We start from the raw sequence: 15,390 nt of genomic DNA, 5'->3' as shown, positions 1-15,390 counted from the left end.
GCCAGTCTCCTAAAGGGTCTGCCAGTCTGCCTCTGTCCACATGTTCTCCCTAACGCCCTCTGGGGGGCAGACCAAGCAGCCTGCGTCGGTGTGACTCGGTGCAGGCTGCCAGGCTGCCACGAAGCTGCAGGACTCTCGCCCGGGCGGGGGGGGGGGGGGGGGGGGGGGGGGGGGCTCTGCTTGGCCAATCAGGGGTGAAGGCTCTTGGTGGCCCCTGGAGGTCTGAGTTTCTGTGAGTTGCTGACAGTTTCCTTTATGACAGTCAGGCCCATTAGGAAGTGTGCCGTTACTGTAGGCATAGCAACCACAAGCCATTTTATGTTCTTTCCAAATTAAAGCATTTCCAGCTTCAGGATTAAGGAGAGAAAAATGGAAAAGCAGAGATGAAATTAAGTTACTGATGGAAGCGGTTGCCATGGCATCATGCTCTCCTTGGCGTCTGCCAGCTGCCACTGTGATTTCTCCCTTCATCCCACAAATGAAAGATTCCGGGAAAGGAAATAGAGAGAAAAATAAAATACGTCTTAATTAGAATTAGTAACTAAAGACGGGAATGCATATTTTAATAGTAACTATATACCAACATATGGGGTTTCTCAAAATTTAAACAAGTCACCTGGCATCTTATTAAAATGTTGATGTTGAAATGCATGTACGAGGTGGGGCTCGAGATTCTGCACTTTAATTTTTAATTGTAACAAAATGTACATAACATTTGCCATCTTAAACTCCAGTCGCTGCACATTCTGTGGTCAGGTTGTAGCATAACCATTCTTTGTACTGGAGCCGAGGTAGGTGGTGGGCATGTCAAAGTGAGCAAGCCATACGGCGTGCTTTCCAGGAATTTCCTGGCAGGGGGACCAGAGAAGGGGCAACGTCGCTTCAGAGGAGTGAACAGGAATTGGCCTGGCTTGGAAGTGTGGCTGGGATCTGCACGTGGGGATCAAAGCTGGAGGAGGTAACAGTAAAACACTTAAAACTCTGCCACTGCTGTACTGACCATTCCCCAGTGCTGGGCCCGGAGCCTGCTCTCCCTCATTCTTGCCATTACAAAGGATGCTGGTGCAAACGCTTTTGTACACGTGGCTGTTTTTCCCTACAATTCTTGTCTAGGGGGAAAAAACCCAGTAACGGAATTACTGAGTCAAAACATATCTTCTGATGGGCTCCAGTCCCTCTAGATTCCACTGTATTAATTTACAGCACTACTGGCAATGCTTTAGGCTACATACTTCCTTGTAATTTCACATTGGGCTTTTATAATTTTGCTTTTGCAGAAAAAAACAGAAAGTAGGGTATGCACAAAATGGCATCTTTTTAATCTTCATCCTCTACACACACATATATCTGTGTGTGTGTGTGCGTATAAATTTTAGAGAGGAAGAGAGAGAGAAACATCAATCAGTTGCCTCCCACATATGCACCCTAAAGGGGATCAAGCCTGCAACCTAGGTATGTGACGAATGGAACCTGTCACCTTGGGTGTCTGGGACAACGCTCCAACCCACTGAGCCACACTGCTCAGGGCACATCTTCATTTTAATCTGCATTTCCTTATTTACTAATGGCCCTGAAGGTTTTCTCTCATGTAAGCAGACAGTATTTATTTGATCGGCTATCAGTTGGGAATGAGGCAAAGTGTTTTTACTTTTGTGATTCATTTTTTTAAAAATAGACTTAAAAATGTATTTTTGATTTCAGAGAGGAAGGGAGAGGGAGAGAGAAACATCAATGATGAATCATTGATTGATTGCCTCCTGCACACCCCACACTGGGGATCGAGCCCACAACCCGGGCATGTGCCCTAACCGGGAATCGAACGGTGACCTCCTTGTTCATAGGTGGACGGTCAACCATTGAGCTGTACAGACTGGGCCAAAATAGGCTTTTATTATTGGTCACCCATGGCAGAGTGCCCCACCCCCTGTTGTTCATATTGGCCTGTGCTGAAAGTAGATGAGAAGATAGTTCTCTCCAGTCCTCCAGTTTGTCCAAGTCACTGGATTTAACTAGTTCTCTCCAACCACACCTGCCCTTCTAGATGCATTTGTTAGAAACGGCATAGGTAGGTAGCAAGCATAAAAATGGGAGACTCATTTCATCTTCAAGATGAAAAGAGCTTCGAAGTTATCACTCAAGAAAAGAGATGGCCCTGACTGGTTTGGCTCAGTGGATAGAGCGTCGGCCTGCGGACTGAAAGGTCCCGGGTTCGATTCCGATCAAGGGCATGTACCTTGGTTGCGGCCACATCCCCAGTAGGGAATGTTCAGGAGGCAGCTGATCGATGTTTCTCTCTTATTGATGTTTCTAACTCTCTATCCCTCTCCCTTCTTCTCTGTAAAAAATCAATAAAATATATTTAAAAAAAAAAAAAAAAAAAGAAAGAAAAGAGATGACTTGCCGAAACCGGTTTGGCTCAGTGGATAGAGCGTCGGCTTGCGGACTGAAGGGTCCCAGGTTCAATTCCAGTCAGGGGCATGTACCTGGGTTGCGGGCATATCCCCAGCAGGGGGTGTGCAGGAGGCAGCTGATTGATGTTTCTCTCTCATCGATGTTTCTAACTCTCTATCTCTCTCCCTTCCTCTCTGTAAAAAAATCAATAAAATATATTTTAAAAAAAAGAAAAAAAAAGAAAAGAGATGACTAAACTAGAAATCAATGACTTCCTGGATCCATCAGAGAACTGAGGTCACAGGACACCCCACACCTACAATTTCATGGGTTTTATCTCCAGCGAGCCCCAATAGCTTCTCACAGTGAAGATGGGTGCAAAATTCCCTTGGTTTACCAGGGGTGGGCAAACTTTTTGACTCGAGGGCCACAATGGGTTCTTAAACTGGACCCGAGGGCCGGAACAAAAGCATGGATGGAGTGCTTGTGTGAACGAATATAAATTCAAAGTAAACATCATTACATAAAAGGGTACGGTCTTTTTTTTTTTTTTTTTTTTTAGTTTTATTCATTTCAAACGGGCCGGATCCGGCCCGCGGGCCGTAGTTTGCCCACGGCTGGTTTAGACTATGGGGAGAGCAAAAGCAAGCATCTGAAATATGCCCAGATTGTTCATTCCCCATAACGAAGGCTGGCCAGCAAGGGAGATGACCTCCTCAGAGCTCAGCCAACAGGGGAAAGAGATCACCGAACTCCAGCTCCTCTAGCCTGTCTGTCTTACCTAAGAGGGCAGAGTCCCTGAGGAGCACTAATGGAGGCCACAGCCCAGCGCCATAGGCCCACTAGGAGGCTGAGACCTGTTCGTCAGTAAACAGAGGCATCAATGGGAACAGGTAAAATGAAGACTTTTGTGGACACAATGTCCTGGAATTCTCAGGCCTGTATGCAGCCTCCCCACTTTGTGATATGGCATCTTCCACAAAATGCTTGTTGGTTCTAATGATTCCTTTACCGTAGTAATACCAAGTTTTACACCTCTTGACATCCCTTTCTGTCAACTGCATTCATAGAAGCGCCCGTGTACCAGGATGTACCTGACTCTGGGGACTCGGGGACCGTCTCCCCCAGATCCCCCCTCCATCCTCGTTTGTCCTGCGCCGGAGCCTGAACACCAGGGGCAAACCCACCCCCAGGATGGGTGCGAAGGGCTGAGCCCAGACAGACATGGGGTGAGTGGACTGTAGCCGCGGGTGGGGAGCGAGCCAGGGCCACCCACAGGGAGATCAGTGTGACCTGACCTGGCGATTTGATTCTGTGACTGCTGTCCGGGAGGGACACAGGTGGGGACGGGGCGCAAGGACCAGAGAGTGGTGGTGGAGTGGGGGCTCCCTTAGGGGCCTGACATGACCTCCAGAACCAGAAATGTACATCTGTTACCTCCAAGGAAAAGCAAAATGCAAAGCGAAACAACAAAAAGCAAATGGACTATTTGCACATCGCAGGCAAGTAGCTACTTATCTCTTCAGGGAATGAATTTTGCCAGCCCAGCCCCTCCTGCAACTCATCCTTGCCCTGTGCGCCCCTGGCCACAGGCCACAGGCCACCGTCCCGGCCGTCCAGGGTCAGAACCTGCAAACACTGTCCCTGTGGTTTTATTCCCGTGTCTCCTTGTCAGGGGAGACCATCACTGAGATCCACTCTCCTTTCTGAAACCTGGGGTGGCCCTGGCCTCGCTAGCAGGGACAGTGCCTTTTACTTTTTTTAAAAAATATATTTTTTATTGATTTCAGAGAGGAAGGAAGAGGGAGAGAAATATCAATGATGAGAGAGAATCATTGATTGGCTGGCTCCTGCACGCCCCCCACTGGGGATCGAGCCCGCAACCTGGGCATGTGCCCTAGACTGGAATCGAACCTGGGACCCTTCAGTCTGCAGGCCAACGCTCTATCCACTGAGCCAAACCGGCTAGGGCTAGGGACAGTGCCTTTTCTAACGCTGCAGCAGTGGTGCCTGCGTTTGTTCTCCTTTACGCACTTGGCACATCGCATGTCTGTATAACGAATCACTGAACGCACCACCCCTTCCAGGTCACCAGCACCCTGCGGGCAGTCCTGTTTGGTTTAGGGCGACGCTCACAGCATGCAGGGGAGCCTGATGCTCGCCCCACACTTCGCTCTCTCTTGCCTTGAAATTCATCTTTGTTGTTGTTAGTCCTCACCGGAGAGTATTTTTCCATTGAGTTTTAGAGAAAGTGGAAGGGAGGGGGGAGACAGAGAAACATCCATGTGAGAGAAACACATTGACTGATTGCCTCCCACACGTGCCCGGACCAGGGCTGGGATCAAGCCTGCAACCGAGGTGCGTGCCCTTGACCAGAATCAAACCCAGGACCCTTCAGTCCGCAGGCCGACGGGCATAGTTCATCTTCCTTAATGACCATCTATCGCCCACCCCGACCTCTACTTGCACGACGTCTCCGTTGGGTTTTCCCTGGACTTTACTGGTGACACCAGGAGGACCACCCTACCCAATGCACCCTCAGGCCCTCTGGCTGACCCACGCTGCTGGCCCCCTCCCTGGGCCACCCCGAGGTGTTAGCAGTCACCTGTTCTTTGTGGCAGGCATCTGCTCTGCTGTGGTTGCTACGCTCACTTTTGGGATCTTCTGGGGCAGCAGCTTTGTGTTCTGTGGGAGGCGGCGGGCGGGGTGCGGGGTGCCCCACCCTTGCTTACTCAGAGCAGGAGAACTTTCACTGATTTCATTTCTGAAAAGGGCACTGGTGATAAATATTTGAGAAATTGGAAACTACTGCTGTGTGGGAGGTGTACAAGTGGCAAAGACTTTCAAAGGCGATCTGTAGAAACCGAAATTCTTTAAAGAAACCGGCCTAGCTCTTGGGTGCTGCACGGCCCCGTCGAGGGTCCCTTCCTGTGGCCTTGCACCAGTGTCCTCCCCTCGCACTAGGTAGCTGGTCAACCCTCAGGAAACCCACATTCCCTCGCCCAGAGAGCCAGCCCATGGCTCCTGCTCAGAGGGGAGTAGGTGGTGTGGAAGCCGTGGCGGCTCCACGGGGCTTCAGAGCAAACACGAAGGGGGAATGGCCCTGTGGCCACTGGTCCTGGCTTGACTCTCCACACGGGCCTCAGCCGTCAGCTGCGGTGGCCCCTGCGAGGGGACACCCATCTCACATCTGCAGCAGAGCCCCCTCCGGTGCTGGGGCCTGGAAGCTCTGGCCCTGCTGCCCCAGGTCACTGCACACCGTCTTCCCACCACACACGTGCCTCCCTGGCCTCCCCAGCTAAGAGTGGCTTCTGGTACCTGTTGGTCTTACGGCTCCCCTGCTCCTCTGGCCAAGAAATTCAAGAATAATCCTCTCCAACTCCCACCCAATTAGGTACTTCCCTTCCCGGACACTCTAACCGCGTTCCCTTCCCAAACCAGTGGCCACAGCGTGGCTGTCCGGGTTATGGAGCGTGACCAGCGGGCTTTCTGCCCTGGGACGCACCCAGCACAGCACAGGCGGCCGCTCTGAGCCAGCCGGTGAGTGGAAAGCATCTCGACACCAGTGTGAGGACAGGACATTACTATAGAGACTTCTTCACTCTCAAGCTTAGGAATCAGGACACGGAAGATGAAGGGGGAGAAGGGAACAGGAAGTAACTCTTCCAGGCGTGAGTGAGCCAAATGCCTTTCTTTCACAGTAAGGAGGCCCAGCTGTTCCCTCCGAGGCCCTCCAGCCCAGGGGAGCGAGTGGCGAGGTCCCACAGGCTCTTCCTGACCCCCTCACGAGACAGAACTTTGCTCCTAGATGAGAACAGCTTTCCTGTTCCTGCTGTGATCATTCAGCCTTTGAATCCACATGCTTGTGGACCCCCGGAAATGCTATGGCCAAGCCCCTGCACACCGTTCCCTCCCTTCCTTCAGAGATCGCAGCAGGGGGGGTTGCCTTCAGGAGCCCAGGGCTGGCCTGGCAGCAGGTTTATGAGGCAGCAGGTACTCAGTCTGCAGATCTGACCGGAGGGCGATTGGTACATCAGCATCAAGTGGAGCAAAAAGAAATGCACACAACTGGTTTCCTCCACTGGGCAGTTTGCAACGGAAAGGGGACAGGGTTTCTTCCTCCCGTGCTGGCTGCTGGCGACTGACTTCAAAACCCCCAGCACGACAAAGCCCACTGTGGGCCCTCGTCTGATGACGCTCTGCTCCCCACAGGCACACCCCAGGCTCTAGTGCTGGGAGATGCCTGTGAGCGAGCCTCTGCCCCGAATTCCCGACACAGGGCCCTTGAAACCCATGCAATTTCCTGGGTGATCAGAAGGCTAGGAGCATCTTCAGCTCTAACATCTGGTCTCCGACCCCGGTTCCTAGCACGGCTTCTGCAAACCTTGCCATTTTCTGGGTGCTGGGCATGCCTTTGGTTCTGAGGAGGCCACTCCGGCTGGGCTCCTGGATGAGGGCTGGTCCCTGGGAACACTGGGCCATGACTAGAAGCTTGGAATCGTCAGTGCCATTCCCATTCTTTGAGGAAGGAGAAGAGCTGGAAATGGAGTTAATGATGGATCATGCCTATGTGAAGCCTCCATAAACCCCAAAGGATGGGGTTCGAGGAACTTCCACACATTGGGAGCTGACACCCCCACCTCTATAAAGCGCCTGCGCTTGGGACCCTCCCAAACCTCGCCCTACAGATCTCATCTGGCTGTTCCGGGCATCATGTCCTTTAATAATCTGGTAGTTAAACGTTTGCCTGAGTTCTGTGACTCTAGCAAATTAACTGGACCCGAGAAGGGGGTGTGGGAACCCCTGATCTATATACATAGTCCGTTGGTCAGAAGTCCAGTGACAACCTGGGCTTGTGACTGGCATCTTAAGTGGGGGAGCGGAAGGCAGTCCCATGGGACTGAGCCCCTAACCTGTGGGATCTGACACCATCCCGGTGTAGACAGCATCATAATGAAGTTGAATTCTTGAATATTCAGTTGTTGTCCCAGGAATTGCTTGGTGCTTGTTGTATGGAAAACCTACCCAACATTGGAAACTTGGGTACCAGAACCCATACATTTTCAAAGAGCATGACGGGTTCTGATCTCTGCCTCCTGCTTTTCAACATCTCCCACCACATCCTCTGCATCCTAGGGCTCCCCTCCACACTGCACGCCAGCCCTGGTGGTCCGCCACCTTGCCCTCTCTCCCCAGCCACTCCACTCTCCGCCGCCCCACCCCCCGCCTGTTTGACCCAGCCAATGACATCATTCAAGAGCAAACACTGCAGCTCCCCAGACCTGCTCCATCACACACAGGCCCCACAGTGCCGGGCATTCCCACTTCTGCTTCTCTTGGTGGCTCTTCCTCATTCTCCGCAGACTCAGTTTCCCACTTCAACTGAAAAAGACATGCCATGGGGTACCTCACTCCATTGTTTCCTCTCCACCTAGAAAATGACCTGCCTTCAGCCCCCCTTGGCCCTAGATTCAGAAACAGCCTCCACATCCCAAGTCCACCGAGACCCCCTTTACCTGCTCTCAGCCATGCAAGGCCCAGCTCCATCATCCCCTTCCACCGTCCCTCCCTCCTGACTTAGATTCAAACAGTCACGCCTGTCCCCCAAGAAAACCCATTTCTTTATTGTTCCTCAGTGTACCACCCACTCTCTCCTCCCTCCACACAGGGCCCAGCGGGTCTGTATCTCGCCTCCACCTGCTCTGGGTTTGGTTTCTGCTCTGGTCAGAGGACCGGTCTGTAGTCACTAGTCAGCTCTGAACACTCCTGTTCTGATGAAATGCAGCAAACTGCGCCACCCAGGGGGCCGGTGTGTATCACCAGCTGGAATGGCCGCATTACTGCTAAGGCAAGGAACTCACCGGAATTAAAGGGGAGAAGAATGATTCCTAGAGTCCTTGCTGAATAAGGAAGATGATTTTAATTGCTTTCTATAGGATTTGGACAACAAAGAGTGTTACCCTCAAAGGTAAGGCGAATGCTTTCTCCTGTGAGTGTTCCCAATCTCGCCATAAACTCTGGGTTCCGTGGATGAGTCCACTTCCCTGGAGGGAGCTGTGGACGGGTTTTCCTCTCAGATGAACAGGAAGCATTTAGGAACATTTGCTACTTACTGAGCAACTTTCTTTTGAAGCCCTTTACTAGACAGTTGAGAAACACTTTCATAATCCTTACCGCACGCAAGAGAGGGATACTGGTTCCACTTTACAGTGAGGGACAGAAGCACAGAGCAGCGGTGACCCGCCGAAAGCCAGCGCAGCTATAAGCAGAGGCCCAGTTATGGGCCTAAAACCTGTGGTCTTTCCACACGAAACCAGAGACATTTCCAATGCTTTGTCTTGCAAGTATCCTCCTGCACGATGCCCAGTGTCAGCAAGAACCGCATGTCCCGGAGTCCCTGAAGGAGTCAGGTTTCTTGGTCTGAAAACAGGCCGCCAATGACACCTGCCCGGGGCCCAGGTGGGAAGAGACACGTGGGCACCCCGCCAGGGCGCCCCGCACGGCCTTCCTCCCCCACAGTCTGAAGACCAATCGCAGAACCCGATGGAGCACTGAAATACCACTGACCCAGGGCTCCAGCCTGTGCTTCTATCACCAATTACTACCAGCAAAGTCAATTAGGGAGATATACTTATCTGGGAAACGTTCTAATAAAGGACCAGACAAATTCATATTTTCACACATAAAATTCCAATTAAACTATATATGCACAGTACTATGTTATTTTGGTAACACAGGGACACAATTTAATGATTCTAATTTTTTTGTAGTTTTTTTTTTTTACAAGTCAGGTGCCATAACATTCAAATAATCCATCTTTTAAAAAGTACGTTTACAACATCAAAAGAATTAAGATGAAATATAAACCTTTCTACTTACAATTTTTATACAGATTAACCAAATCACAGATACCACAAATAAATGTTAAATTGTAACAATATAATGAATAAACATTCAGATTCTTAATAAAATCTTCCTTTAACTTTTTTTTAAAACTTACCATTATACTAAATAATCTATGCAGAGTTTTGGGGTACAATACCAAGAAGGCACCAACAGTACAAAGCAGATACAAAGCAGTTTCAGAACTTTCTTGAGTGCTCTAAACGGATAAACAGCACAAAAAAGGCAACGAGCTTTAGGGTAAACCTGGTGCAACCCTAGAGAATTCGCTCTGGATTCCCAGTCGTTTCTGATCCACCTGCCGCGCTGGGTTCCGGCGAGAGAAACCACAGATTCACTCTACTGCTCCATGCTTCTCATCTGCACTATGGGAATATCATATTTCAAACACCAGCATCACAATTTTAAAGCACAAATGCTTTAAAAATGTATAAGCAAAAGAACTGCTCTGATTTTCAAAACCACTACATTTACAAAAATATTTCCCTTAAACTTGGGATTGCTCCAAAACATTGATTTACAAATATAAAAGTATTATGGAAGGACCCAAAGCATGTGTGCATATGTATGTTGTTACCATACTATATAAAAGTTACCAATTTAAAAACTGTATTAACATCTAAGCAAATAAAGGTAAAACAGTCTCCTCTGAATGGTCTGAATGTTACGTGGCACGCGGCGTGGGCAGTATCCCTGTGACTCCTTAGAGACAACCACTGATGAGCCATGTGTGGGTCCTGAAAGCTAGCAGCTACCTCCACACCCATCACCTATGCCTGCAGCAGAAGGAGTCACTGTGAACACACCAAGCACTGTGTACTGCACACAAACGCAAAGATGTTCTTCACCCCATGCATCAAGATGGTCTGCGTGTCTCTACCAGCTCTGAAGACCTGAGTCAGCAGAGTCGTCATAAGTTCTCTCAAATCCACCCCACTGGCCTATTAGGTATTTTATTTCACACTAAATGAAAGAATTGGAATGTTTCAATAGGAATTTTTTGCTTACATTTTAGACACCAAAAAAGCCATTAGTTTGAAAGCTTATGTGAGCATACCAATAATGAAAGTGTTCATCTCACCAATATAAATTTATGACCTAATCTGTACATTTTTAGAGATGCAAGAAGATCCAAATGTTGAGTCTATCGCACATAACAGCTAGTACTTTTCACAGGTACCTTGGTTATGATAATTCTCTGAACTATTAAACCAAGTTGGCATGATTGATTAAAAGCACACCACATATGGCTACAGTGATTCTAGAATGCAGTTAGTGGTTTCATGCCAATCTGACTCCAGGTACCAGCAAAGATGGGAAGAGCCCAGTTCCCAGGCATTAGTAACCAAGACTATGGCTTTCCATTTAGAGGACTATAGATTAACCTCATAATACTACTAACATTCCACTTAAAAAAGTCCACAGAAACAAGAGTAATAAAACTGCCAATGCTCCCTTTAAAATGAAAACTGACTTATCAATGTATCAAGTAACAGTCGGATCTATATCCTGTCAATGTTGTGTGGACCTTGACATGCAGCTCTGAGCGTGGAGCTGAGGATCATGTATTTTAGGGCAAGAATCGAGATGCAGCTCCAATGACTGAGGATGAGTCAGCCATCCTTCTTTAGCCCGTGAGGTCTGAGCCTCAGGACTCTAGGCCGGGTGGGGGGGCGAGGGATGCTGGGCAGCCCTTCCCAGTGCTCAGCTGTGCCTAGCAGCAGCTCTGGAGCACACAGGCAGGCCCTCTTTAGAAAGAACCAGAGAATCCAGCCTGAGACGTTTAGGCTTCTTCGTCAGAGTTTTGAGATATTTTGGATCTATGATTTGAATAAAGAAACAGGTCAGAATTTATTTCTCTGCTGTGCAAGTAGGAAAAATAGGAAACAAATGCTTTCTAAGTCATTTCATGTAAACCAAAGTGTTGGGCAGTGCCCAGTGGGAAGGTGAGGCTGGAAGCATTTCTGTTCTAAGCACAAACTGAACCTGACTGTCCCTTCGGACATGCTGATCCAGAGGAAATCAACACTGAATCTTAACATGAATATGAAGATAGAAGATGTACATTTATTTCCATGAATTACAAGTGCATTTCTTTTCATATTAGCAGGCAATCTTCATAAAACCCATTTTCCATTGCTGTCAAAAATCAAACAAGAAATAAAGGACAGCTGAGAAACGAAAAGCTAAAAATAGAATTATTCCTAAGTGATCTGCTGAATAGCATTTTCCGTGGAACACAACTCAGAGGTAACAATAGATTTTTCATTTCAATCATAGGCATGTGGCACTTGGACAGTCATCTCTGCACAGAAAGCTGTAACAGTCATGCGAGGGTACAGTAATTATTGAACAAGGCAAATATCTCACCACAGAGAGCAGTGGGGGAGTCAAGAGGAGGCACCGCACGGGGATAGAACACCAGGTCAATGCCACAGTGTACAGTGGCAGGAACAATACTTAAAGAGATCAGGAAAACATGGGATTGCGCTCCAAACGTGACTTAGTGCTAGCTTTTTCTGATGGTCTTAGCTCGGCATTATCAGAAACAGTTGAGAGTACTTGGTACTTGAGACAGAACAGTGCTTCATGTCATGAGCTCATGAAGGCTCTATTACAAACTGTTATATTGTAGGCTGAAAATGAACTTGAAATGCTGACATGCTGTAGGAGGAAAAAATTGTACACTTTCTCATTTAAAGACGCAGTGTTTACCCTCTGCTAAATCCTCAGGCATCGAATGTGGCACACCATGTGAAGTAGCTTGGGGTATGCGTACCTGGGGCGGCCCCAGTGACATTAGGCAGCCTACTGGCTACTTCTCCAGGTACTTTCCTCAGCACCCTGCTGTGACCTTTGTACATCTCTCACTAAATCCAGAGTGAAGCTGCCACTTTAAAGGTTTTTGCATAAGTCTTGCCAACACTCTGTTCTGCATATAACACATTTTGGCAAGTGTTATACCTCTATAAATTGTACAAGTAACCACAGTAAATCTACAGAGTGAAATTGCTGAGTGCAGTACATTATTCTTTTATTTAGAAAAATGTACTGAGTTTTCTAAAAGCTGGGCAAATAGCACATACCTTAAATGTTAGTGACTAACATGATATGAGAAAAGATGCTGACAAGGGCCCCCAAAGATTCCCGGGATAGGAGCACTTGCTGCAGTTCGGCAACATCATCCCAGGTGTTTCCACGAGTTCCTGCTCTGGGGAAACAATTACGGTGAAAAGGTGAAGTGCAAATAAGGGGCTGTCACTGACTTAAAGTGCCCTAGGTCGTAGCCTTCCCTATCATAAAGTGAGACGCCAGTGACGAGAGCCAACCTGGAAAAAACTGTCTCTGGTGTGACTGCATGGGTCAGCAGGGCGTCGTGTAAGAAAGGATTCAGGAGAGGGAGGAACCACTGCATCTTTCAAACCAGAAAGTGATTAGTGACTAAAGCAACGGTAAGCAGTAGGTGCACTGAAAGTACATACTGCCACAGGTCACCGGTGGGTGACACACACAGGGGTGCCAGGAACAGTTCTCTGGACTGAAGGAATTCTTTGAAAGCATAAAAGCCACAACTACCAGAAACCGCTCCTCCGAATGGCTCAAAGGAGTCAAGGTGGATAAGCCGAGACGGGCTGAAGACAGGACCAGGGTCAAGAACTGGGAAGAACACCGATGTCTGAGCACATCCAGTCCTCTGATCCCTTGTCCTATCGAAAAACAAACAAACAAACAAACAAACCCAAGTTAAAAATGCCCTGGCTGGTGAGGCTCAGTAGTGAGAGCAACAGCCCAAACATAGAAGGGTTTCAGGTTCAATTCCCAGTCAAGAGCATGTACCTTGGTGGCAGTTTGATCTCCGGCCCCGGTCTGGGCACATTTGGGAGGCAACCAATTAATGTGTCTCTCTCACATTGATGTTTCTCTCTCCCCCTTCCTCCACCCCTTCATCCCTCCCACTCTCTCTAAAAATCAATGAAAAAAATACCTCTTCAGGTAAGGATTAAAAAAAAAAAAAAATGAATCACATTAAAACATCAGCAGTAGCATTAGAAAAGTGTTAAAATGAAAAGAACGAACCATAATAAAACATTACCAACAGCAACATCATGAAAAACAAAAAGTGAAAAAGGGAAAAGAACCTGCAAAAAGGTCACTTCACTTGGAACACTTGGGCATGTGAAACAGGGCAGCTTTGAAGGGCGGGGCCGTCTTCGAAGGCACCTCTCTTCAGATGTCTCCATACACTTGTGGGGGACACACGGACACACACACACTTGCTCACAGGCCAGCTGGCTGGCTTCAGTAGCCTCAAGATGCCTTTTATTAACCCACCACGATAATGATCAAAACCAGAGTCTGAGGGTCTTTATAAAGTAATACGAAGCAAAAAACTCTTCCCCCTCCCGCTCTTCTCAGTAAGTCTCTTTTTCTCTGGATGATCAGGTAGGACAAAATCAACTACATAGGCAGCAGGACGTGTGTTGTTACTAATGCTCTGACTGTGGTGCAGAAGAACAGCAAAACCAAGTGCTGGTTGGAAGAGGATGGTGGCCCGATTCTGGAGAGTAGGGAACTGTGGCCTAGTTCCCATAGGCAGGGGTGTTTCATCATCCAGGTCCAGGGGAGCTGACCTCTGAGAGCACCCTGAAAGGCAGCTGGTGGCAACTTGCTGACAGCTTTCACTCATTTTCTGTACGTGACAGGGTTCACTTGGCTCTCCAGATGTTTGCAAATGGGTCACCTCCAAAAGTACAAGGAGCACATTTCCCCCTCCATTATCCCCATTCTCTATTCCACTTGGAGAAATTATATTTCTCAAAGTGCATTTCCTATGAGCACTTAATAAACAAACAAGGAGCAACTGAATTCATTACGAGTATGCATCTGAACTTAACCAGAATAATTTTCAAATGTTTTAAGGCACTGAAAGTTAAGAATCACAAATGGCTGCCGAAACCGGTTTGGCTCAGTGAATAGAGCGTCGGCCTGCGGACTGAAAGGTCCCAGGTTCGATTCCGGTCAAGGGCATGTACCTGGGTTGCGGGCACATCCCCAGTAGGAGATGTGCAGGAGGCAGCTGATCGATGTTTCTCTCTCATCGATGTTTCTAACTCTCTATCTCTCTCCCTTCCTCTCTGTAAAAAATCAATAAAATATATTAAAAAAAAAAAAAAAAAGAATCACAAATGGTCAAATCTACTCTAACCACTGACAGGCTAGTGTTTCTCAACTGAGTGTCAGAATCCTCTGAAGGACATGTTAAAACACAGATTGCTGAGTGGGGGAGGGACGGGGAGGACGCACATAGACCACACTTCTGAGAAACACTGCTAAAAACAGCCACTGTATGTAATGAATTAATTTCACCTCTAGGTTTCTCTTAGTTTTGTACCTTTCTTGGGAGAAGTGAAAACACTGCCACTGAAATCCTCAGCCTGAGCCATTGTCCTCAGACCTCAACATCTATAATAATCTATAATAATAAAAGCATAATATGCTAATTAGACCAGACATCTTTCCGGACAAAGCCAGGGTGGCGAGGGAAGCCCAGGTCCCAGGTGCCACAGAGGGAAGCCGATGCAGGCAGCCGGGGGAAGGAAGGCCTACTTTTGCTCAAACTTCGAGCACCGGGCCTCTAGTATGAAAATAAAAAGGCATGAGAGAATGAAATACAGACCCAGGTAAGAAACCCCCAAATGTCTACCACTTGCAGAATCTGCTCTTCCATAATGCCACCAGGTGGCTTCCTATTCTAATACAAGCATAGCACCCCTTGGGCCACTTGTGTGCACACTGTACATGATACTGCTGCTTGCCAAAGGACACCTCCAGCCCCTCCATGCCAGTCTGTCCGAAGCATTTCCACAGCAAATGCTTTAGCCCTTGGTTGCAATTCTTTATTTCACCATTCACTTCTATAGGGTTCTAATACAAGCCCTATTCTCCCTCTTCCATACATTCTCTAAAATCATGATTTGCATTTCCTTTTTTTGAGCACATGCTTTTTAAAAATCTACCAATATCACTGTATTGTCCACCATATCTTATAATCTAAACTCATGAAGCTTCCATGCAGGTCTACAGAGATCCCACTTT

At 48.0% G+C, this 15,390-nt stretch overlaps 1 protein-coding gene across 1 annotated transcript in view; it reads right to left on the bottom strand.

The window, feature by feature from the left end:
- Window positions 1-11,341: 11,341 nt before the first annotated feature.
- The window catches only part of MAPK1 (mitogen-activated protein kinase 1), a 79,795-nt gene continuing 75,746 nt past the window's right edge, over window positions 11,342-15,390 (bottom strand). The window contains exon 9 of the mRNA XM_059677183.1: window positions 11,342-13,001. The gene's annotated coding sequence lies outside the window, so the exon portion shown is untranslated. The remainder of the gene's footprint in view (window positions 13,002-15,390) is intronic.

This window comes from Myotis daubentonii, chromosome 19 (assembly GCF_963259705.1).
Source record: "Myotis daubentonii chromosome 19, mMyoDau2.1, whole genome shotgun sequence".
Lineage (NCBI taxonomy): Eukaryota > Metazoa > Chordata > Mammalia > Chiroptera > Vespertilionidae > Myotis > Myotis daubentonii.
Note: the sequence above shows the minus strand (reverse complement) of the source record. Positions and strands in the feature narration are given on the sequence as shown.